This window comes from Pantherophis guttatus, chromosome 1, assembly GCF_059756535.1.
Source record: "Pantherophis guttatus breed Tessera chromosome 1, ASM5975653v1, whole genome shotgun sequence".
Classification (NCBI taxonomy): Eukaryota; Metazoa; Chordata; class Lepidosauria; order Squamata; family Colubridae; genus Pantherophis; species Pantherophis guttatus.
In genome coordinates, this window is record NC_142063.1 from 202,781,632 (window position 1) to 202,805,401 (window position 23,770).

General features: G+C 42.2%; 1 long non-coding RNA gene across 4 annotated transcripts in view; it reads left to right on the forward strand.

Annotated features, from left to right (window-relative positions):
* The window catches only part of LOC117674326 (uncharacterized), a 52,332-nt gene that overhangs the window by 8,364 nt on the left and 20,198 nt on the right, over positions 1-23,770 (forward strand). For 3 of the 4 annotated variants that reach the window (XR_015733740.1, XR_015733742.1, XR_015733746.1), the window contains exon 1: positions 22,119-22,175. The exons of the other annotated variant lie outside the window; for it this stretch is intronic. This is a non-coding gene — a long non-coding RNA (uncharacterized LOC117674326). Of the gene's footprint in view, positions 1-22,118; positions 22,176-23,770 lie in introns of those variants that run through there. 4 annotated transcript variants of the gene reach the window in all.

Below are 23,770 nucleotides of genomic sequence, written 5' to 3' on the forward strand. Positions count from 1 at the left end.
TCAGTGGCTAAGATGCTGAGCTTGTTGATCAAAAGGTTGGCAGTTCAGCAGTTCGAATTCCTAGTGCCGCGTAATGGGATGAGCGCCCGTTACTTGTCCCAGCTTCTGCCAACCTAGCAGTTCGAAAGCATGTAAAAAATGCAAGTAGAAAAATAGGGACCACCTTGGGTGGGAAGGTAACAGCTTTCCATGCACCTTTGGCATTTAGTCATGCCAGCCACATGACCACGGAGACATCTTTGGACAGCGCTTCGGCTTTGAAATGGAGATGAGCACTGTCCTCTAGAATCGGGAATGACTAGCACATATGTGCGAGAGGAACCTTTACCTTTATCTTATTGTTACCCCAAATATTTCAAAAGAAAGATGACTGAATGATGTTTAATCTATTCCTTTTATATTTATCCAACACGGTTTATGATTGCTTGTGTATTGTTCTGTTCATGCCGTACCCTCTGCCTTCTTTCAGTATTTCATCTGCCTGCTCGGTATTCAATGAACCTCAACATGGGGCAACATCTTAAAACTTGTAGATGATGCAATGAAATATTTCATCTACTTCCAGGCCCTAAGGCCTCCTGTTTCCCACAGTCAAAGCTGTTGCCTATCATATCTGGAGTGCAAAATATTCCTGCCACAAGCCTTCATTGGTCCTTAAACCTTCCTTGCAGCCTACTGAGCAGAGAGTGAAAACAAGAAAAATGGCATTAACAAGAAAGGAAAATAAATTATCACTGATAAAATTATGCAGCCCTTATCAGGAAAAACTTAATAAAAGTGATCATAGTAAACAAGAGTGAATGAATAGAAGGGATGTGGAGGAAGGAGAATTCAAATCTGAATATGGAGAAACACAAGCAAGGACTGGCTGAGTTAGTAGGCCTAACTCAGGATGCCTATTTCAGATTAAAGTCCTCCAGCTCCAAAGGTTTTACTTAATACTTATCTCAACTCCATACATAGAGTGAAGGCCTTTATTTCAGTTACTTCTGTAGAACATTTAGGGCTCATCCATAAGTCCTCCTGACCAGTGGTGGGTTCCTCCCGGTTTGGTCCGGTTCGGCCGAGCCGGTAGCAGTGATGATATGACATCACCGAACCGGTTCGCTCCCCCCCGCCCTCCCACCCCCCCACCCACGTTATTCTTACCTTTTATTTGGTCCCACCCCCAATCTATTGCTGCCTCCTGAGTCCCAGCTGATGACTAGAGGGAAAAAAACTGTTTAAACTCTTGCTGCGGGGCTTCAAAGGGCTGTCCTACAGCTGATCAGAGTTAAAAGCAAACAAATGAGTTGGGTCGTAAGTGCGAGGACCTTCCAGAAATGACTCTGACCAGCTAGCCACGCCCACCTAGTCACATGACCGCCAAGCCACACCCACAAAATAAGCCACACCCACAGAACCAGTAGTAAAAAAATTTAGAACCCACCCCTGCTCCTGACTGCTTCAAAGATGCCCTGCTAATCATTTTTAAGGGCATGTTATTTGCCTCATCCTCAGTTGAGGACATCTAATTTCACATTTCAGTGTTAAAGTATTTCCCACCTTCTTCCAATACAAGTCTTGATTTATGCACAATTAATGTTGCTTCAAAGATGATTTTGAGGATGACTTGTGAGGATCTGCCTACCTTCTTAGGGGCTGCTTTGGACCACTGAGGCCATAACCCATCATAATCATCACAGCAGGACAGCTCAGGATCCGGGCATCTGATATAAAGAACTGGTCAGACATTACATGGACTCATTTTCCATGCAGCTTGTCAGATGGATGGTAGTGGCAGTGTGTTGTGATCCGCCAGCAGCATGCAGAGCTGGCAGCAGAGTCGGACAGTGAAGAGGCTGGGGGGGGGACAATGGGCCAGTCCTGGAGTCAGGGGAAGGCCCTGACGAGGGCTCTGTGTTGGAGACAGAGATGGGGCCAGGGCCATCTAGGAGCGATGCGTGGAGTCCGGAGCCTCCAGAGGTGGATAGCAGAGAGGCAGAGGAACAGGAGGAGCCTGTTCCTAGTGCTCATATGCGAAGAGCTGCCAGAAGGCAAGAGCAGCTAAAGCAAAAAGGACAACTCGGGAGTAAGGCCAGGAGATGATTGGCCCCTCCCAGAAGGCTTAAAAGAGCAGCAACGGCTCTTGGGATCTTTGTAGGAAAGCAACATTGCTACATTTGTTTCTTGTCAGTGTCTTTTGCTTCTGAACTTTGTGGGGTTTTGCCAAGAAAAGCCTTTGGCAGGGTGCCAAAAAAGACAAAGGTTTGTGATAAGGCCAAAGGACTGTTTATGAAGGATTTGTTTTGGAATTAATTTGGACTAAGGTGAGGATGAAGTAATTCTCAGCTGTTCTAATAAAATATATTTGTTTAGGACTGATTGTGTCTGGTAATAACTACTTGGGCGTAGGTCATAACACAGTGATAAAGCAGATGATGGGGTAGATGTTGGAGCCAGCACTAGCATACGAGAGAAAAGGAAGTAAATTATAGAATTGTTGATGGAGCAGGTAGAAAGCTGGAGTTGACAGCATCTGCTCCATCGGCAAAAATATAGCAAATGACAGAGCAAGCAACAGAACAGATTATGAAGCTGGCAATTGACCTGGTGACAAAGACAGTGATAGAGAAGATGGTGGAGCTGGTAACAGAGCCAGCAATAGAGAACAATAGAACTGATATTGGAGCCAGTGGTGGAGTCAGTTTAATGGGGCCAATGGCAGAATACCTGATAGCTTTGTCAATGGAATGGGTAGAAGAGCCAGCAATAGAGCAGGTGATACAATTAAAAATGAATATGCTTGGAAATCCATTGAAGGAGACTACTAGCTGGCATCATTGTTTTGTTTCCCACCATCCCCAACAAAGGAGGCAATGAAGCGATTCGGTGGGCAACTGAGTGGACAATGAGGCCAACAACAGAGGAATGCTACAAAGATAAACAATAGGGCAGGTTAGAAGATATGCTAAAAGCAAATGGTGGGCAAAAGAAAAAGAGGGAGGAACATGCATGAGAGGGACTGGAAGACTAAAGCACTCAGATGATCCAAGTGAATTTGGGCTTCCTGGTATAGTAGGATCAGCAAAAAGTTCCCACCTACATCGACAGATGGCTAAGCGTGCTGGTCCCCCCAAACTCATATGCTCTCACGATGCCTCTTCAGAGTAAGCAACTGGTAGACATTTTTCAAGCAGCAGGAAAATCACTTAACTTGTCCCACATCAAAGCTAGTCTACCAGTGTTATTACTCATTTCATAGAAAACGCCTATTGGAACAGCATATTTTTATGTCACTTCACAGGCTGGAGGACAGCCCATTAAACCAACTATCGGGTTATATCCTTATAAAAGCTGTACACTCAGCTTTTGTGTTCCTTTAGTTTTCTTTGATTTCTGCTGATGATTGTAGCAATAAAAACACAGAGACATTTGTTTGAACATACCTGTTTACAGTCTCCTGGGCTCAGCAGCACATCTAGCTTCCCTGAACACAAAGATTCCCCATTATTTTTGAGGACATGAATATATAAGATGTCTGTTTAAAAGCGTGCATATTGCTTCAATTCTCAAAGTAATTCTAGGCAGTGAGTATATTAAGGTTAAAATAACAGGATAACAATAGTAAGGAAAGAACAACGCCAAGCAACAATAATAAATAAAATGCATTTGTGAAAGAATCTCACTTTATCAGAACAGTCAGGAACAGATTATCTCATGATAGATGATAATAGATAGATAGATTGATAGATAGATAGATAGATAGATAGATAGATAGATAGAAAGATAGAAAGATAGAAAGATAGAAAGATACATAGATGAGAGAGAGATGAGAGATAGAATAACTTTATTGTCCCTTTATTGCCCCGTATACTAATCGGCATACATTAAAAAGAAATTTCATTGCATGTAGTTCTCAAAGGGTCACCACCTCCAATATACACTACATAAACATGAAAAAATAAATTAAAAAATACAAAATTCTGCATATACTCACATATATTATATGACAGAGAAACAACACAGTCTAGTTCAGATGTATACATGTACATGGCGAGAAAAACAAATCTTGCAAGTTTACCAAACGGATGGTATAGGAAACAAAGCTGTTATAGAATCTAGAGGTCCTGCTACAAATACCGTATTTTTCAGATTATAAAATGTACTTCCCCCCCCTAAAAGTGGGTGGAAATGTCTGTGTGTCTTATACAGCGAATGTTGCTGAAGCCCCGCCCACCCGCCAGGCCCCACCCTTCGGCTGTTTTCATCCTCCGCATGCCCTGTTTTTGGCCTCTGCACCAGGGGTGAAATGATCCCAGTTCGGACCGGATCGTCTGATCCGGTAGCAATGGTGGCGGGTGGTCAGAGAATCGGTAGCAAAAATCCCTGCCCCCCCCCATGCCCAACTGAACCGCGTGATCATTCGAGGCTTTTTGTTTTTATTTTTAAAAGCATTTTTTCTACAACCTCTTCCGCCAAAGAGGTTGTTTTAAAAAATGCTTTTAAAAGCCTCTGACGATCCCAGCTGAGTTGCCTGATCAGCAGAGGCTTTTTTTTCTTTTAAAAACATTTTTAAAACATTTTTTTACAACCTCTTCGGCTGAAGAGGTTGTAGAAAAAATGGTTTTAAAAGTAAAAAAAAAAGTTGGCCACACCCATCCAGTCACATTACCCCCACCACCAAACCATGCCCACAGAACCAGCAGTAACAAATTTTAGATTTCACCACTGCTCTGCATGTAGCATTTTTGACCGGTTCCAGGCGGCGGGATCAGCAGCAGCTATCTCTGCCACCTGGAATGGGGACTGGAGTGTGCCAATTCTGGCATATTTTGCTGATTTGGTAGAAACAACAGGAAAAAATGGATCCTAAAGATAACCAGGCCCAAGGGCATATTAAATCTTTTTAAGGGCTTAATAAGTGACCAAAAAAATCTTGATATGCACCTGGAAGTTCACCGCTAAATAGTGCGGTTTGCAGAGAAGAGTTGTTTCATGTGAAAAATGGGGAATGCCCAGAGCTATCCACACAGCCACATATTGGACTAGTTGTAGCTTCCAAGTAGCTCTCAAAGGTAGGCCAGTATAGACTGTGTTATAGTAGCAAATGGAGAAGAATGACTGAAGTGAGAGCCATTGCAAGAAGGGTCACCCAATCCAGGAAAAGTGATAATTGATGAACAAAACGGATCTGCAAAGGTCCAACTGCCCATGGCTGCTATTTGTTCATCAAGCAGGAGCCAAGGATCTGGGAGATCCCCCAAATCACATACAAGTTCCATTCCCATTGAGAATCAAAGATGGTAATCTGTCATGAGGAGGTCGTTGAAAACAAAGCAACTTGTTTTACAAGAGTTGACACCCACACCTGACTCATCACAAACCTCACTTGACAAACTCTGACTTATCACAAGACCTACTGACTCCATGAAACCCTTATAAACAAAGGAACACTAATGCTGACATCTCCTAAATTCCACTGAAGATGTCACCTAGCCTGGTAACAAAAGGTTTAGAAACCAACCCACAAACTTAGAGTCACACTCAGTTGACTCTAAGCCTATTGTTCCCTATCGAGACCCCTACAGCCTTGAGGCAGTGGGACAAGACTTGTTCAGCCAAGCACCAAGATATACAGTTGGGTATCACCTGATCCTGTTTCAACACGTCCTCACCCAATGGCATCATGTCAATTTTGAATAGGAGTGGGAGGAGAAGTTAGTTCTGTGGGACCCAGCAAAGCAAGGGCTTTCAACTAAATCTCTCTCCACCTGCCAACATTAATGATGATCAACTCTGGAGGGAGCAAGAGAAACTCTACAATGCTGTACTCCTCGCTCCCAATCCATGGAGTGGGTCCAGAAGAATACTGTGATTACAGGTACTGGTCACCACTGAGAGATCAAGCAGGATCAGAAAAGTCACATCATCCTAGCCTTCCAAAGTTCATACATAAGTGTGATCAGCACTCATGGAATCAGACAGAAGAACCACAAAGGTATCTTAGTGACAACAACTAGGAATAAGTTCCTCCCTGTGTCTCCCCTCGCCTGGGCTGTCAGGCGCAAGTAGCAATAGCAATAGCATTTAGACTTATATACCACTTCACAGTGCTTTACAGCCCTCTCTAAGTAGTTTACAGAGTCAGCCTATTGTCTCCAACAATCTGGGTCCTCATTTTATCTACCTCGGAAGAATGGAAGGCTGAGTCAACCTTGAGCCTGGTGAGATTTGTACTGCCAAATTACAAGCAGCCGGCAGACAGCAGAAGTACCCTGCAGTACTGCATCCTAACTACTGTGCCACCACAGCTCTTAACCACATTTACACATGTAAAGTTCAAGGTTGCTACTTTATTATATTCTGCCTATTATACAGGAATCTCCCCAGGCTGCCAGCCTTAGCAGATAGATAGGGTTCTATGGAGTTTAAGAGAGGGTCAGTACTGGACCTCTTGCAGCTATGCAAGGACTCAAGGCTAATTCTATGCTTGAAGCCTCTCCCCATGCCTGTATCGTTGTTTCTGAACATGGGTTCTCAGAATAGGGGTTCAAACAGGGTCAGCAGTTCTTGGAGCCGACATCTTCATATATCAGCTCCTGAACTGAGAGCAGCTGTTTGCAAGAGCCTTCAATCAATGTGCACATGTCTGAATATTGGCTGCAAAAAGATGCTGCAGTGTGAAATACTCTGTCCTCATTGGGCTATTTTGGAAATAAACCCCCCACCCCGGTTAAGATTATTTTCTTAAGGGTTTTTTGTCGTCATTGTTTTTGTCCTTCTGCAAACATTGGCCTCCTTCCAAGCTTGCTGATAGCACTCTTTTATTCACAGGCTGTGACACTTTGGCTATGTAAAAACTCATGCTTGAATGCATTTGCATGTGTGTATAAAGCACACTTTTGTCTTTGAAAACTGAAATAGCAGAATGAAATTTGGTAGGACTGTTCGATTGATTTTTTTTCCCCTATTCGATTTAAATAGAAGTTAATGTTGACAGCAGGCTTGTTTTCATGGAGAGAAGATGTAAAAATGTCACATGCCAAATTAAATTTGGGAGTGGTAAGTACATTACTGTATTTGAGGGACTGAAATTATTTTTTATTTAAGTCCATAATGTATAGCATTGTCCCTAGAAGCTTTAATGGGGAGAATGTCATGACAATTAGTCCAGAGACTATCAGTGAATATTGTTATATGAAATACACACAGATATACACATAAGAGTCCCCCCTCTATATCTATCCACCCTCATCCCTACAAAAATACAGGTAGACCTCGAGTTACAACCACAATCGAGCCCAAAATTTATGTTGCTAAATGAAAATTTGTTAAGTGAGTTTGCCCCATTTTACCATCTTTCTTGCCACAGTTGTTGAGTGAATCATTGCATTTGTTAAGTTAGTAACACAGTTGTTAAGGGAATCTGGATTCCTCATTGACTTTGCTTGTCAGAAGGTTGCAAAAGCTGATGACATGACCCCAGGACACTGCAGCCATCATAAATGTGAACTAGTTGCCAAGCATCTGAATTTTGATCATGTGACCATAAGGACGCTGCCACCATCCTATGTGTGAAAAATGGATATAAGTCACTTTTTTTCAGAGCCGTTGTAACTTCCAACGGTCACTAAATGAACTGTTGTAACTTGAGGAATACCTATATTCCAGTGGTGGGTTTCAAATTTTTTACTACCAGTTCTGTGGGTGTGGCTTGGTGGGCATGGCATGGCTTGGTGGGTGAGGGTTGGTGGGTGTGGCAGGGGAAGGATACTGTAAAATCTCCATTCCCATCCCACTCCAGGGGAAGGATACTGTAAAATCACCATTCCCTCCCCAATCAAGGGGAAGGTTATTGCAAAATCCCCATTTCCTCCCGATCAGTTGGGACTTGGGAGGCAGAGAATAGATGGGGGCGGGGCCATTTTTTTTTACTACCGGTTCTCTGAACTACTCAAAATTTCCGCTATCGGTTCTCCAGATCTGGACAGAACCTGCTGAAACCCACCTCTGCTGTATTCCCTCCTTTCCTCCAGGCTTTCCTCCTTCCTAAAAATTCAAGCTGCAAATTTTCAATCCTGGACTAATGAATCAGAGTGTGTGCATTTCAACACAATTCTTCATTTAAGCCCAGGATGCACTGTCGTGTGCCCCCTCCCACAAGGAACTGATTATCACACTCAAATTGCTCAAGCATTTGGCATGTAATTGCGAGGGTGCAATTTGATCCTCATGGCCATTCTCAGGAGAGAATAGATGGAGGCAAACTATACTGTAAGCATGTGTGCATTATACATCTGTGTACACACAAAGAATCAGAAATAAGTAGAATCCGTGTCAGGAATTTTATATCCCCTTTGAAATATTTTGTGTCAGGAAAACATCGCTTCTCTGGGCATCTTCCTTCCCAGTTTATCTTGCAGGTTCCTCCTTGAATGTTTGCTATTATTATATTATGGTTCTTTGCACAGTCAACCAGATGTTTAGATTGGATTTGGCATGAGCCGTGGTGGTGCAGTGGTTAGAATGCAGCATTGCAGGCTAATTCTGCCAATTGCCAGCGGTTCGATCCTCGATTCAAGTTGTGCTCCAGTTGTTTTCGGACTGCACCCAAGGTGCCAATTACTATTGGTACCACCCTTGCTTTCTTTGCCACAGTCATTCTATTTCTATTTGCAAGTCTTTGTTGTTTGTGATTTTTCGCCAGTGTTTTCTCTTTTATTCTGCTATATTATTATTATTATTATTATTATTATTATTATTATTATTATTATTATTATTATTATATCTTTTATTCATCAAACATGAAACTCAGTCAACTGGACATTTAAAAATGTGTCACAAATACCATTGACTGGTGCTAATGGCTGATACGGGTTGCTGCCAGCGTCCTAGGTATCAACCAAGTATCTTCTTAAAATATGATGTTCCGAGTAGCGCATTTTTTTGCAGTTCCGCTGGTGTTATTGCAGGAAGCTGCAATTTCTTGATGTGTTTTGTAAAATTCTTGGACATGGTACCAAGTGCCCCGAATTCAATGGGTATCACTGTTACATGTTTCATCCATAGCCGTGTAGTTTTGATGGCCAGGTCGCGATATTTCATTATTTTTTCCAGTTCTTTTTTTTTTTTTTTTTTTTGACTCTGGCGTCTCCTGGTACAGAGATATCAATAAACTCTACGCTTCAGCCCTCGACAACCATGATATCTGGCGTGTTGTGATCCAAATGATGATCCATCTATGTTGTTGTTGTTTTTGTTGTTGTTGTTGTTACCCTGTTTCCCTGAAAATAAGACATCCCCTGATAATAAGTCCAATCAGGTTTTTGAGTGTATGCGCTAAAATAAGCCTCCCCCTGAAAATAAGCCCTGCCCAAAAATATTTAAACACAGAGCTGGAAATCAGGTAAGATGGCAAGAGGAGCCCATTCTTGCTCCATGCATCCCAAAATAATAAGACCTCCCCGAAAATAAGGCCAAGTGCTTATTTTGGGGTTCAAAAAAATATAAGACGGGGACTTATTTTCAGGGAAACACGGTATTATTGTTGTTGTTGTTGTTGTTGTTGTTGTTATTATTATTATTATTATTATTATTCCCTTGGCTATTGTTATTTATCATCTGGAATGGGGAAAAACCTCCTTGAGTGTTTTGTGGCTAGAGAGCATATGTGGCATCTTTTTATTTAAGAGGGTGATTTTGGAGAGAAAGCTTATCCCTTCTCACCAAAGCAAATAATTGATGACATATCTGAAGTCTCGCGAGAACTCTGAAAACCTTCCAGTCTATAATATACTTTACACAGAAATCAGCAATTCAGAGGGAAGCAAATCAAGGATGTGGCCTTTCACTTCTTGCACATCTCCCGCATGAAGAATAAGCCTTTAGCAACGCTTTGAAGTCATTTTTTAATATCCTCCCAAGGAGAAATCTACAACCCAAAAGAGCAATCTAAGAGCAGAAAAGCAAGAATCCCCAAGTCCCCGGATGCCATCTTTTCAGAAGTAATTTGCTCCCTGGTCAGCCTTTGTTTTCTTTCAGAACTGAAACCTAATTTATGTATTGGTATCCAGAAGAGTTCATCACTGATGCACCAGCTGTCTTCAGAAGAAAGCTGCCTTCCTTTCCCCTCTGCGTGTTTTGGGCATCCCGTGAGATAGGTGAGTTGCCAGCCAGAAGGCAGCCTTGAAATGGAACAAGAATCTTCTGGCCCTTTTGACAGTTTGGACTGCTCACCTGCTTTGCATCGCTTTCATTCTCCCTCTGAATTTTGTACTTAGAAATATTGGCTCATTTGGGACCATATCAGGAACAGACTTGTAGGTCTGCAGGTGTAGGACAGTTTTCAGAACTTTAACTGGTGGCCCTGCCACACTAGGAACAAGAGAGAGGCCTCTCCAGAGCTGTTGTTCTTTGGGTGTGCTCAACTACAATAGTCACTATCTCTCGGCCAGTTTGGTTACTGTACTGACCATGCTCAGTGAACATAATTGCCACTGGAATGCAACTGGTGTGCCCAACATTAGGGGGTAGAGCAAGGTGAACAGAACAGGCTATGGCACTAGGCTTGGTGATTACATAGTGATTAGGTATACCAATCAATCAAATAGAGCTGGAAGGCACCTTAGAGATCTTCTTGTCCAGCCCCCTGCTCAATCAGGAGACCCTACACCATTTCAGACAAGTGGCTGTCCAGTCTCATCTTAAAAACCTCCAGTAATGAAACACCTACAACTTCTGAAGACAAGTTGTTCCACTGGTTAATTGTTTTCGCTGTTAGGAAGTTTCTCCTTAATTGCAGGTTGCTCTTCTCCTTGATTAGTGTCCATCCATAGTTTCTTGTCTTGTGTTCTGATGCTTTGGAAAATAAATTGACCTCCCTCTTCTTTGTGGCAGCCCCTCAAATACTGGAATGCTGTTATCATGTCCCCTCTAATCCTTCTTGGCTCTAGACTGGCCATACCCAGTTCCTGAAACTGTTCTTCATATGTTTTTGTCTCCAGGCCTTTAATCGTCTTAGTTGCTCTTCTTTGCACTTTTTTTGAAAGTCTTTTTTGTAATGTGGTGACCAAAACTGGATGTGGTATTGGTTTACCATCTGTAATGAATGAATAATGTTAGGAAAAGTTAAAGTCTACCTGGAATTAAGGAATTCTTGTCAACAATATGCCATTGCTATTTCCAGAAATGTTCTCCTACTGGTTTCCCATCCAAGAACAAACCAGGTCCAACCCTACTTAGCTTTTTCTGAAATCAACCAAGGTTAGCTAGGGGCTGCCATCTGCTGTCAGCAAAATGAAGCAAACCTGCAACAAGTCAATCCTTTTCAGTGGGGCTGTTGCTTGAACTCTGTCCAAACTAAGCAAGAGTCCTCAATACTGTCTTCAGCAGTGTTGAGGAACCTGTGGGTCTCCAATGTTGCTGAATCATGATTCCCAGAATCCCGTACCCTTGACCATGTTGACTGAGAATGCTGGGAATGACAGTTTAGCAAGTTTGTCTCTTATTTATGCATTTATTTAGCCTATGGTTATCATACATGGATTTGCAATACACATTAACATTTTACCTAAATTAAAAACAGTAAAATATGAATGTTAAAAAGATCTGTATTGAGATACAAATGTCTAGGCCCATGATGGCAAACCTATGGCACGCGTGCCAGAGATGGCACGTGGAGCCATATCAGTAGGCACACGAGCTCAGCTCTGGCACACTGATTTTAAGGCCTTCTGGGCCCACCAGTCGGCAAACAGGCCATTTCCAGCCTCTTGAGGGTCTCCGGGGGGGGTGGGAAAAGCCGTTTTCGCCCTCCCCAGGCTCCTAGAAAGGCTCTGGAGCCTGGGAAGAGTGAAAAACGGGTCTACCGGGCCCACTGTGCCATCACATGCCAAAAGTGGGGGGAGCATGGGGGGGTCACGTGCAGATGCGTGGGGGGGCGGGACGCATATAATTATGGTTAGCCATCACTGGCCTAGGCCATCTACCCACTGAAGCACATCATTGTTTTATGTGAAAAAAATCAGATACTGGACCGGTATATGCCCTCATCTTACAGCTGGTCACAGTGTGATCCTCAGTTTGGTGTGGGATCCCTCAGTCACACAGAATCACACAGTCACACAGAATCCCAGCATGAGGTGCAAATCCTATTCAGGGCTGTCCATTGCTGGAGTAGTAGTTCAAAACCTGGCACATTTTGTTTAGGGTCGTTTATATATCTACCTGTATCTGGATGCTCAACAACCCATTTGTCCTCCTAATCTTCAGATGATAGAGAATGGGGCAAAAATCAAATAATTTTTGTTTTGAAGTGTCACAGGTTTTTTGCCTACTAACAACACAAACACGTTTCCACCCATTAGTTTTCAACTATCTCTTTTTTTTTTTTTAAGTTTCCCATTTGAGGTAATTATTTAGAAATAAAACAGAGTTTTATTTTGAGATGGTGCTACAAACTTTACAAGCGATACAAGGTCATTTCCATTGTGAGTATAATATGGCTAGGCACGAAACAGAAGGTCCAGAGTGCTGAGTTTGCTCCTCAAATTCCCAACCCCTGATCAGATGTTTCCCAGGCAAATGGGCACACTTCCAAACAAATCAATGGTCTGCAATCACCAACCAGTTCTTCATTTTCTAAGGTTTATCTAAAGTCATTTTAAAATGATATGGCAAGAAGTTTGCCAATTGCCCAAGGAGTGCCTGGCTATGATTTAGCTATTCAAATCCTACACTATGGAAGGACCTGTAGATTCTCTTTGTCACGGCTTAACAGGGCCGGATTTTCCTATAGGCTAACTAGGCTTCAGCCTAGGGCCTCAAGATCAAGAGGGGGCCTCAAGATCAAGAGGGGCCTACATTCAAATTGTTATCAAAATTAAAATTACACTTTCACTATAGGTGAAAGGGCCTCATAAGTGGAATAGCCTAGAGCCTCTTTTCATCTAAATCCGGCCCTGCGGCTTAACACTGTTCATTTTCTTCAGCAAATATCAGGCCTGGCCTAAGGTCCTTTCTCAGGCCTAAGCTCTCCTTTCTCAGAATTTTGGGAAGAGTAAGCATTTTTCCCCCAGGAAGGGAAGAGACAAAAACAAAGAAATTTTAAAAAACAGGACACCAAAGAAAATCTAGAGAATGGAAGTGGCAGCTAGAGAGAAATTCTAGGAGCGCAGGTAGCAGAATAGCAAATTACAGCAAGCTCTTTTTTATAATTAGTGGGGGAATGTCGATGGAGATTCTCAATCATTCAAGTCATGGTTTATTTTTATTTTATTTATTTGTCAAGGACATATTAGGTAATATATATCAGTATAAGTGAGCCTTGGTGGCGCAGCAGACTAAAGCGTTGTTAAGTAACACCAGCTGCCTGCAATTATTGCAAGTTCAAATCTCACCAGGCTCAAGGTTGACTCAGCCTTCCATCCTTTTGAGGTAGGTAAAATGAGGACCCGGTTTGTGGGGGCAATAAGCTGACTTTGTATAAAAAAGAACACCGCTTAGGGGGGGCCCGAAAGCCCTACTAAGCAGGTATATGCAAAAGTATGAAGGCTATTGCTTAATGTATTGTAAGCTGCCCTGAGTCTCTGGAAAAGGGCGGCATATAAATTGAACCAATAGATAGATAGATAGATAGATAGATAGATAGATAGATAGATAGATAGATAGATAGATAAGCATGAATTGAATACATAAAATAGATACAAATAGAGGAAACATTAGGACAGGGATGGTAGGCACACTGGTGCTCTTATGCATGCCCCTTACAGACCTCTTAGGAATGGGGTGAGGTCAACAGTAGACAGTATTAGGTTAAAATTTTGGGGGTTTGAGGAAAAAATCACAGAGTCAGGTAGTGCATTCCAGGTATTGACCGCTCTGTTGATGAAGTCATATTTTCTGCAATCGAGTTTGGAGCGGTTCACTTTAAGTTTGCATCTATTGTGTGTTCGTGTATTGTTGTGGTTGAAGCTGAAGTAGTCATTGACAGGTAGGACAGTAACAAATAATTTTATTTTGTTTTTCTTGGAAAAAAAAAATTTTTCCTTGAAAAAAATTTTCCTTGAAAAAATTTCGCTTCTTATCCAAGAAGCTGAAGAAGGTTCTTGGAAGAGAAGCAAAATCTTTTCAAAGAAAAAACAAAAACAAAAAAAGTCAAGTTACCTTTTGGAAAAAGCACCTTTGGGACAATTAGTATGGGAATAATAAATGCCACTTTTTGCATTCTTGGCAAGCCTTACAAGTTTATCACAGTACAAAAATGACTGAGGAAGGAGATGAGGCATTGCGGTGAGGAGGGATGATTTTTGAAGCAAAGATGTTACCCCACTTAGAAAGTGTGGCTGTGGTTTTGTGTATTTATTTATTTATTATTTATTTATTTCGTTAAGCATGTATTTGATAACAGATAAAAGTGTAAATATAATTATGAATACATGAGATGGATACGAATAAAAGGGGACATTAGGACAGGGACACATTGGTGCACTTATGCACGCCCCTTACAGACTTCTTAGGAATGGGGTGAGGTCAACAGTAGACAGTCTTAGGTTAAAATTTTGGGGGTTTGGGGATGAAACCACAGAGTCAGGTAGTACATTCCAGGCGTTGACCACTCTGTTACTGAAGTCGTATTTTCTGCAATCAAGTTTGGATCAGTTTACCATGAGTTTGCATCTATTGTGTGCTCTTGTATTGTTTTGGTTGAAGCTGAAGTAGTCATTGACAGGTAGGACATTGTAGCAGATGATTTTATGTACTACGCTTAGGTCAGACCTAAGACGGCGTAGTTCTAAGTTGTCTAAGCCCAAAATTTCAAGCCTGGTGGCATAAGGTATTCTGTTGTGAGCAGAAGAGTGAAGGACTCTTCTCGTGAAATATCTCTGGACTTGTTCAATTGTATTAATGTCCGATGTGCAGTACAGGTTCCAGACAGATGAGCTGAATTCAAGAAATGGTCTGGCAAAAGTTTTGTATGCCCTAGTTTGTAGTTCAATATTAATGGAGAAGAAGCTACACAAGATTAGGTTAACAACTCTTAGAGCTTTTTTAGCAATGCTGTTACAGTGAGTTCTAGCACTTAGATCACTTGAGATGAGTACTCCAAAATCTTTGACAGAGTGAGGGTCGTCTGTTGGGTTGTATCCGTCCAGCTTGTATTTTGTGTTCTGATTTTTTTTGCCAATGTGTAAGACAGAGCATTTGTTGGTTGAGATTTGGAGTTGCCATTTTTTTGACCATTCTGACACATAGTCAAGATCTTTTTGTAGAGTAGCAGCATTGTCAATGGTGTTGAATAGTTTTACATCATCAGCAAAGAGAACTCAGTTGCCTATAATATGATCGCAAAGGTCATTTATGTAAAGTATAAAGAGTGTGGGTCTTAAAACGCTACCTTGGGGGACACCGCTGTTAACAGGTGCAGGGTTAGATAAGGTGTTCCCTATTTTGACTACTTGTTGCCTGTTTGATAGGAACGTAGCTATCCACTTATGCAGGAATCTGGAAATGCCAAAAGATTTTAGTTTTAGAAGTAGTTTGTTGTGTACCACTGAATTGAAGGCTTTACAGAAGTCTATATAAATTGGGTCTATTGATTTACCCTGGTTGAGTTTTGAAGTCCATATGTTTTCACAGTGTAAGAGTAGCAGATTGCAGGACAATTTTTTTCTGAAGCCAGATTGCTTGTTAGAGAGTAGATTGTTAGTCTCTAAATAGAGGGTAATGGATTAGTTTATGATTGATTTCATGACTTTGCAGGTGACGCAACATAATGAGATTAATCTGTAATCATCAACTAGGCTGGGGCTCCCCATTCTGAAGATAGGGATGACTGTGGCTAGTGACCATAAGTTAGGTAAGGAGCTGGTTTTGAAAGATACTTTGTAAATTATGCTAAGTGGTTCTACTATGGTGGTTGAGAGCGTCTTTAGGAAGTAGGCACATAATCCCTCAGGGCCAATCGATAGAGATGGTTTTTAAGTTGCATAGTGCCTTTTCAATGGCATCTTCTGTGAAATCGACATGTAATATTAAGATCATTGTGAATAGTTGTGGTACGATTGGGAAATGAAGGGCATGAGCCATTGCTGTTTACAAAGACTGAACTGAAGAATGTGTTGAAGAGTTTGGCCTTAATGGTTTCATCACTACAGTCTTTCCTGTTTGGTCCTTTTAGTGGTGGACTAAGTACCATGTTTCCCCTAAAATAAGACCCTGTCTTATATTTTTTTGAACCATGAAATAAGCACTTGGCCTTATTGCCATGCGCTCAAAAGCCGGATTGGGCTTATTATCAGGGGATGTCTTATTTTGGGGGAAACAGGGTACTTTTAGGTGTAGGTGAGCATTCTGTAAGGTGAGTTTTCACAAGCCAGAGCTCTCTCCATCCCATCTGGCACAGGAAGGGATGAATCCCTCTGATGAGGAACTAGAGAGGCTATCTTAACTTAACAGTCCAGTAGCCTGTCGATCGAAAGGTCGGCAGTTCAGCAGTTGGAATCCCTAGTGCTGCGTAACGGGGTGAGCTCTCGTTACTTGTCCCAGCTTCTGCTAATCTAAGCAGTTCGAAAGCCCGTAAAAAATGCAAGTAGAAAAATAGGGACCACCTTTGGTGGGAAGGTAACAGCATTCCGTGAGCCTTTGGCATTTAGTCATTCCGGCCACATGACCACGGAGATGTCTTCGGACAGCGCTGGCTCTTCGGTTTTGAAACAGAGATGAGCACTGCCCCCTAGAGTCAGGAACGACTAGCACATATGTGCGAGGGGAACCCTTACCTTTACCTTTAGCAAATACTGTTTGCTACCAATATACTACAAGAAGCATTTGTTTCAGCACAACATACAGGATGATAAAGCCTTGTCCTTGACTGGCCCCATCCAGATCAATAGACAAGTAAACACTTAAGGGGAAGACAATTACTTTAATGATCTAGAGCCCTTCACGGCACTCCTGGAAAAGAAATTCCACACAGTGTAAATTTTGCTAATGAATTTGATGGCTGGGAGCTTTTCCAATTTGATCGCTGGAAAATGAGCAACCCCAGTATCATCAGGGGGTAACCATGTTAGTCTGCTGCAGCCAGACAACAACAAATAGTTTTGCAGTATCACATGACTAATGACTTGTGATGGCGGGGGGAGGCTTTTGAAGAGAACTGTCCACTTAATCAGATGTGACTCCATTTCTTTTCCTTCTAGGCTCCCTTAGACTACAGCAGCATGTCTTTAAAGCTTTCTCCCAGGATGAGACTCCCATGTACCTAATGGGGGATTGTGACCTCTGGAAGCTTTGGTCATAATAAATATGTTAGTGTAAGAGGCCATGAAAACTCTTTGTCCTTTTTCCTGGAAAAGCTGAAGTGATAACATGCATAATGGGGAGAATGTAATGAATGCCATTGGAATGCACATCCCATAGTTCAAAACCTTCTTTATAAAAAATGTTTTGAATAATATGCTTAAATAAAAATCATTTTGCAGTGTTTTATAATGCAACCCCTTGCTTTAAATTACAAATTCAGCGGACGGAGGAACCGTCTAAAATTGAACAAGCATATCAAAGCAATTAACTGTGATAGGGAATATTATCAAAAGAGGCGCAGATTAAAGTATGTACATCTGTAACCAAGCGACTAATAGAGAACATGTTATCATATCTTTATAATATTGTCCAAAGGCATCTCTTTCCTAAACGGCTCATGGACCAGAATATATTTTTAGATTTTTTTTTCACCCCACCTTTATTACTTTATAAGTAATTCAAGGTGACGAATATATACAATACTCCTTCCTCCCCCTAGTTTCCCCACAACCACCTGTGAAGTAGGTTGGGCTGAGAAAGTGATTTATCCAAAGTCCCCCAGTCAACTTCCATGCCTAAGAAAGCACTACTAATCTCAGTCCCTATAAAGCCCTTTATGTCATGGGTCCAGGATATCTGCAGAACCATCTTTCCCCAATGGAATTGGCCCACCACACTCATGCTGGCAGGAGGAGCCTTAGCCAAGGCGTTTCAGCTGTTGAGATCCAGGAAAAGAGCCTTCTCTGCCATGGCTCCTGCCCTTTGGAACATCTTGCCACAGGAGGTGAGATCCGCCCCTCCCTTCTCTCTTTTAGCATTCAGGAAAGCCCGTAAAACCTGGTTATGCTGGATGGCATGGGGTCCTGAAGGAGAAGCTGCTGGCTGAAGGTGATTGGTACACTAACAGAGAAGGCAACCCTCTTCTCCCCTCCTAACCTTTGTTTTTGCAGCTTGTTTTAAGTTTTTCAATTGCAATCCATTTTTATATTTATAATCATTGAATGTTTGTTTTATCTTGATAGAAGCTGCTCAGAGTTGCCTGATCTGTGAGGTGGGTGGCAAGCAAATTTGATAGATGATAGATAGATAGATGATAGATAGATAAATAGATTATGAAAGATGAAAGATGGGTAGGTAGATAGATATGATATATATATATTCTTACTTCTTCGTAGGGTTTATGTGTGTTTTTCCTCTAGCCAGGTTTTCCCTACGTAACCAAGGTTCTTCTGCAGCCCCAGCTCAGTAGAATCACATCCACTCGATTCTGGGCTTTTTTTCTTTTCTAACAGCTAGCAAGCTCTTCCTGCTAGGTGGGAGACCTATATAGATCCATTTCTAGAAATGGATCTATATAGGTCTCCCACCTAGCAGGAAGAGCTTGCTAGCTGTTAGAAAAGAAAAAAAGCCCAGAATCGAGTGGATGTGATTCTACTGAGCTGGGGCTGCAGAAGAACCTTGGTTACGTAGGGAAAACCTGGCTAGAGGAAAAACATTATATATATATATATATATATATATATATATATATATATATATATAGAGAGAGAGAGAGAGAGAGAGAGAGAGAGAGAGAGAGAGAGAGAGAGAGAGAGAGAGAGAGATATGATAGATGATAGATAGATATAGAGAGAAATGATAGATAGATAGATAGATAGATAGATAGATAGATAGATAGATAGATAGATAGATATAGATAGATAAATAGATAGAGATAGGTGGGTGGGTAGACAGACAGACAGACAGATAGACAGATATGACAAATAGACAGACAAACAGACAGATAGATATGACAGAGATATATGAGAGGTAGATGAGAGAAAAAGGAGAGAATAGAGATGACAGACTGGAAGATGAGCTGTGTGGTGGCCTAGTGATGAACACACTCGCCTCCCACTCAGAAGATTGAGAGTTCAATCCTAGGTAGCTAGGGCACAAAGAAAAAATATCTGCTGCAAAGTGAAGAGTGAAAGAATCTCTATTGTCAAACATGCTACATTTGAATGGGCTCTTCCAAACTTTGATCTTTTTCCCCTGTCAGTTCTGAATTCAGGATTTTGAAAAGCAACGGGATGTCGCCAAAATACTATGAGGCTTAACTGTGTTTCCTTTGCCAGAACATTTTGAAAGTTCTCTGAAACATGACGCTGGAAAAACAAAAAAGAGATATGTCCAAATCCAAAAAGCAGAAATTGGACCACATTGCGTGTAGTGTGATATTTTTGTTTCAACACTAGCCCAGTCTCTCTTTTTCACCCTAGAATTTAGTTTCCCAAAGCCAATTCATAAAATAGTTTCTGGCAATATTTCTTCTCCCTGTTGTAGATTTATGATGGAAACTGCTTTTTCACTTTTATTGTGACTATCTTGTCTATTGCACTAGAGCTCTTACATTAAAAGAGCTATTTGGCCAAAAATTTAAAAAAACCCTCCTATCTATAGCATCTCTCTCTTGTACCTTTTTCTTCTCCAGCCCAGTAGAATAATAAAAATGCATATTTTCTATATATAAGAAGAACTGTTCGCAACTGAGAAAACTGGAAATCTGGTGACATCTGTTCTATGAGCATTGATCCTTCAAAGTGAGAGGAAAAGCTGGTGTTTGTGCAAAAAAAAAAAAAAGTTCTTCTCTGCATTACCTCTGGGTCTATTCAAGACTCAGCCTTGAAATTGAAAATGGATTTGAAGCTGAAAATGAATTTGAAGGGCTTGAGGTGTGAGCCTGGAAGGAAAAAGTTGTTGTAATACTAATCTGCCATCACCCCTGGGGTCCTGTAAGCACGGGTGAGCCTGTTTCATGGTTAGTCTGAGTGTTTATGACTGTCCTCAGTTGCTAGTTATATATCATGTCTGTTGTTTTTGATTCTGTTTCCATTGCTTCTTTCTGGGGTGGGGTTGCCCTGTTTTAATTGTCAGCCACCCAGAGTCATATGCATGAGATTGATGGCCTATTCAGTGGTGAAATCCAATTTTTTTTACTACCGATTCTGTGGCCATGGCTTGGTGTGGCTTGGTGGGGTGTGGCAGCGGAAGGATACTGCAAAATCTCCATTCCCTCCCCACTCCTGGGGCCAGCCAGCCATAGGTGGGTTGCAGCAGGTTCTGACCAGTTCTGGAGAACCGATCGCAGAAATTTTGAGTAGTTTGGAGAACCGGTAGTAAAAATTCTGACTGGCCCCGCCCCCATCTAGTCTCTGTCTCCCAAGTCCCAGCTGATCGGGAGGAAATGGGGATTTTGCAGTAACCTTCCCCTGGATTGGGGAGGGAATGGAGATTTTACAGTATCCTTCCCCTGCCACACCCACCAAGTCACGCTCCCCCCAGCCATGTCACGCCCACCAAGCCACACCCACAGAACCGGTAGTAAAAAATTTTGAAACCCACCACTGCAGCCAGAGGTGGTATTTGCCAGTTCTCTGAACTACTCAAAATTTCTGCTATCGGGTCTTCAAACTACTCAAAATTTCCACTACCAGTTCTCCAGAACCTGTCAGAACCTGCTAGATTTCACCCCAGGGCCTATTCATGTAGATAAATAACAATAACAGTAATTCCACCGCTCACATTATCCAGTGTAAAAATTCAGGTAGTCCTCGACTTACAGCTACAATTGAGCCCCAAATTTCTGTTGTTAAGCGAGACATTTATTAAGTGAGTTTTGCCCCATCTTACGGCCTTTCTTGCCACAGTTGTTCAATGAATCACTGCAGTTGTTAGGTTAGTAATGAGATTGTTAAGTGAACCTGGCTTCCCCATTGACTTTGCTTGTCAGAAGGTCACAAAAGGGGATCACATGACCCCGGGACACTGCAACCGTCATAATTGTGAATCAGGTGTCAAGCTTCCAAATGTAAATCGCGTGACCATTGGGATGCTGCAACGGTCATAAGTGTGAAAAATGGTCATAAATCACTTTTTTCAGTGCTGTCGTTAAGAGTCATTAAACAAGATTTCTCCTGGGAAGAAGGCTAGGACTTTTCACAAACAGAATTTAATTGCCATGAAAATACATGCCAAACCAGGATTGTTTCATAAACCCACAATGTGGATTGATGAGTTTGGTGTATCATGTTGTTATGAACCAAACCAATCTTCCAGCCCAGGGCTGGAAATATTGACTATTGAGAGAAATATTGGACTGTATCATTTCCAGAATCCCCTGCTGAAATTCCCTTTCTGTACTACTGGCAGAATCCTGAGTTTCTGCCTGCTTGAATGAAAAGCTACCAGCCAAGAGGCTGTAAAAGCTGGCCAAATGGGAGCCATACAGCGGCTATAAAAGCAGAGCTGGTGGCACCCTCCACATAAACTAGCAGATTGCTAGTATCTGACAGAGTTATGGCTGGGAAGTTGTTCTCATGGGAAGGAAAACAAATAATGCCAACATCTGTACCATTTGACGTAGTGCAGTGGTGGGTTCCTCCCGGTTCGGTCCGGTTCGGCCAAGCCGGTAGCGGTGACGATATGACGTCACCGAACCGGTTCTCCCCCCTGCCCTCCCACCCCCCCACCCACGTTATTCTTACCTTTTATTTGGTCCCACCCCCAATCTATTGCTGCCTCCTGAGTCCCAGCTGATGACTAGAGGAAAAAAAAACTGTTTAAATTCTTGCCGCGGGGCTTCAAAGGGCCATCCTACAGCTGATCAGTGTTAAAAGCAAACAAATGAGTTGGGTCGTAAGTGCAAGGACTGGTTGTAAGTGCGAGGACCTTCCAGAAATGACTCTAACCAGCTAGCCATGCCCACCTAGTCACATGACCTCCAAGCCACACCCACAAAATAAGCCACGCCCACAGAACCAGTAGTAAAAAAAATTAGAACCCACCCGTGACATAGTGGCAGTTAAAGACAGTAACCTGGGTTCAAAACCTGAGAGCTGTGTGATGGGGTGAGTGCCCGTTCTTGCCCCAGCTCTTGCTTACCTAGCAGTTCAAAAGCATGCAAATGCAAGTAGATTAATAGGTACCACTTCGGTGGGAAGATAATAGCATTCCGTGCAGTGGTGGGTTCCTCCCGGTTCAGCCCGGTTCAGCCGAGCCGGTAGCGGTAATGCTATTACGTCACCGAACCGGTTCTCTTTCTTCGGGAACTGGGCCCTCCTGCCCTCCCCCATGTTATTCCTACCTTATATTTCTTCTTTTTTCGCCCAGCTGAGAGGTGCGGCAGAGCAGATTGCCGCACCTCAGCTGGGCAGATTCGTAACGCGCTTGCGTGAAGCGCGCAACCGAAGAGGCGATCGCGCGCAAAGCACATGCACGAAGAGAACCGGTAGTAAAGCTGGTTAGAACCCACTACTGGTTCCGTGCATCTAAGCTTATAGCCATGTTGGCCACATGATAGTGGTGAAATCCAATTTTTTTTTACTACCGATTCTGTGAGTGTGGCTTGGTGGGCGTGGCTTGATGGCCGTGGTTTGGTGGCATGGCAGGGGAAGGATACTGCAAAATCTCCAATCCCACGCCACTCCAGGGGAAGGATACTGCAAAATCCCCATTCCCTCCCCATTCCTGAGGGAAGGATATTGTAAAATCTCCATTCCCATCCCACTTTGGGGCCAGCCAGAGGTGGTATTTGCCAGTTGTCCGAACTGCTCAAAATTTCCGCTACCGGTTCTCCAGAACCTGTCAGAACCTGCTGGATTTCACCTCTGCCACATGACCATAGAAATTGTCTTCAGACAATGCTGGCTCCCTCAGCTAAGAAACCAAGCTGAACACCACTCCCTAGAGTTAGACACAACAGGACAGGGGAAACTCTTACCTTTATATCATTTGAATGTAAAGCTGTGTGTCCATAGCATTACACCATCCCCAGACCCGACACAAAGATATCCTCTCCAATATGCTTTCAGTATTGGGGTAGTAGGTGCATCTACCAATTTCAGCACCTCCTATTTTTCATTAGTAAGTTTAGTTTCTTCCACTCTCAGGTTAGTTTAAGATTCTTTACCTTTATACGTACCTGTGGGATCTGTCACTAAAATGCATATTTTTGTGTGCAGTTTTGTTTAATGGCCATGATTTTGGAAACACTTTCCCATTACACTTTTGCTTATTTGTTTTATGAACATATGCTCTCTTATGTAGACTTTTCAGTAATCTAAGATTAAGTCTCCTTCAGGTCCAGCTGGAAACCTGCTGACCATGAACACATCTGCATAGTTTTCTGGACAACAACATCAAAGTGTTATGCTATTGCTTTCTTCTAAGATGTTCTTTGATTCGCCGAATCTAGTTTACAATAGTGAGATAAGTGAGGTAATTAATCAGCAGAGACTGTTGAATCTCTGTCTAGAAATATTAGAAACCGTCATAAATACATGACAATTACCAAAGTTTGATCACATGATTTCAGGGATGCTGCAATGGTCATAAGTGCAAGAACCAATCATAAGTCAGTTTTTCCAATGCTGTTGTAACTTCAAATGGTCAGTACACTGTAACGAAGAGAAATACTTTGTGTGACTAATCACACTTGACCAAA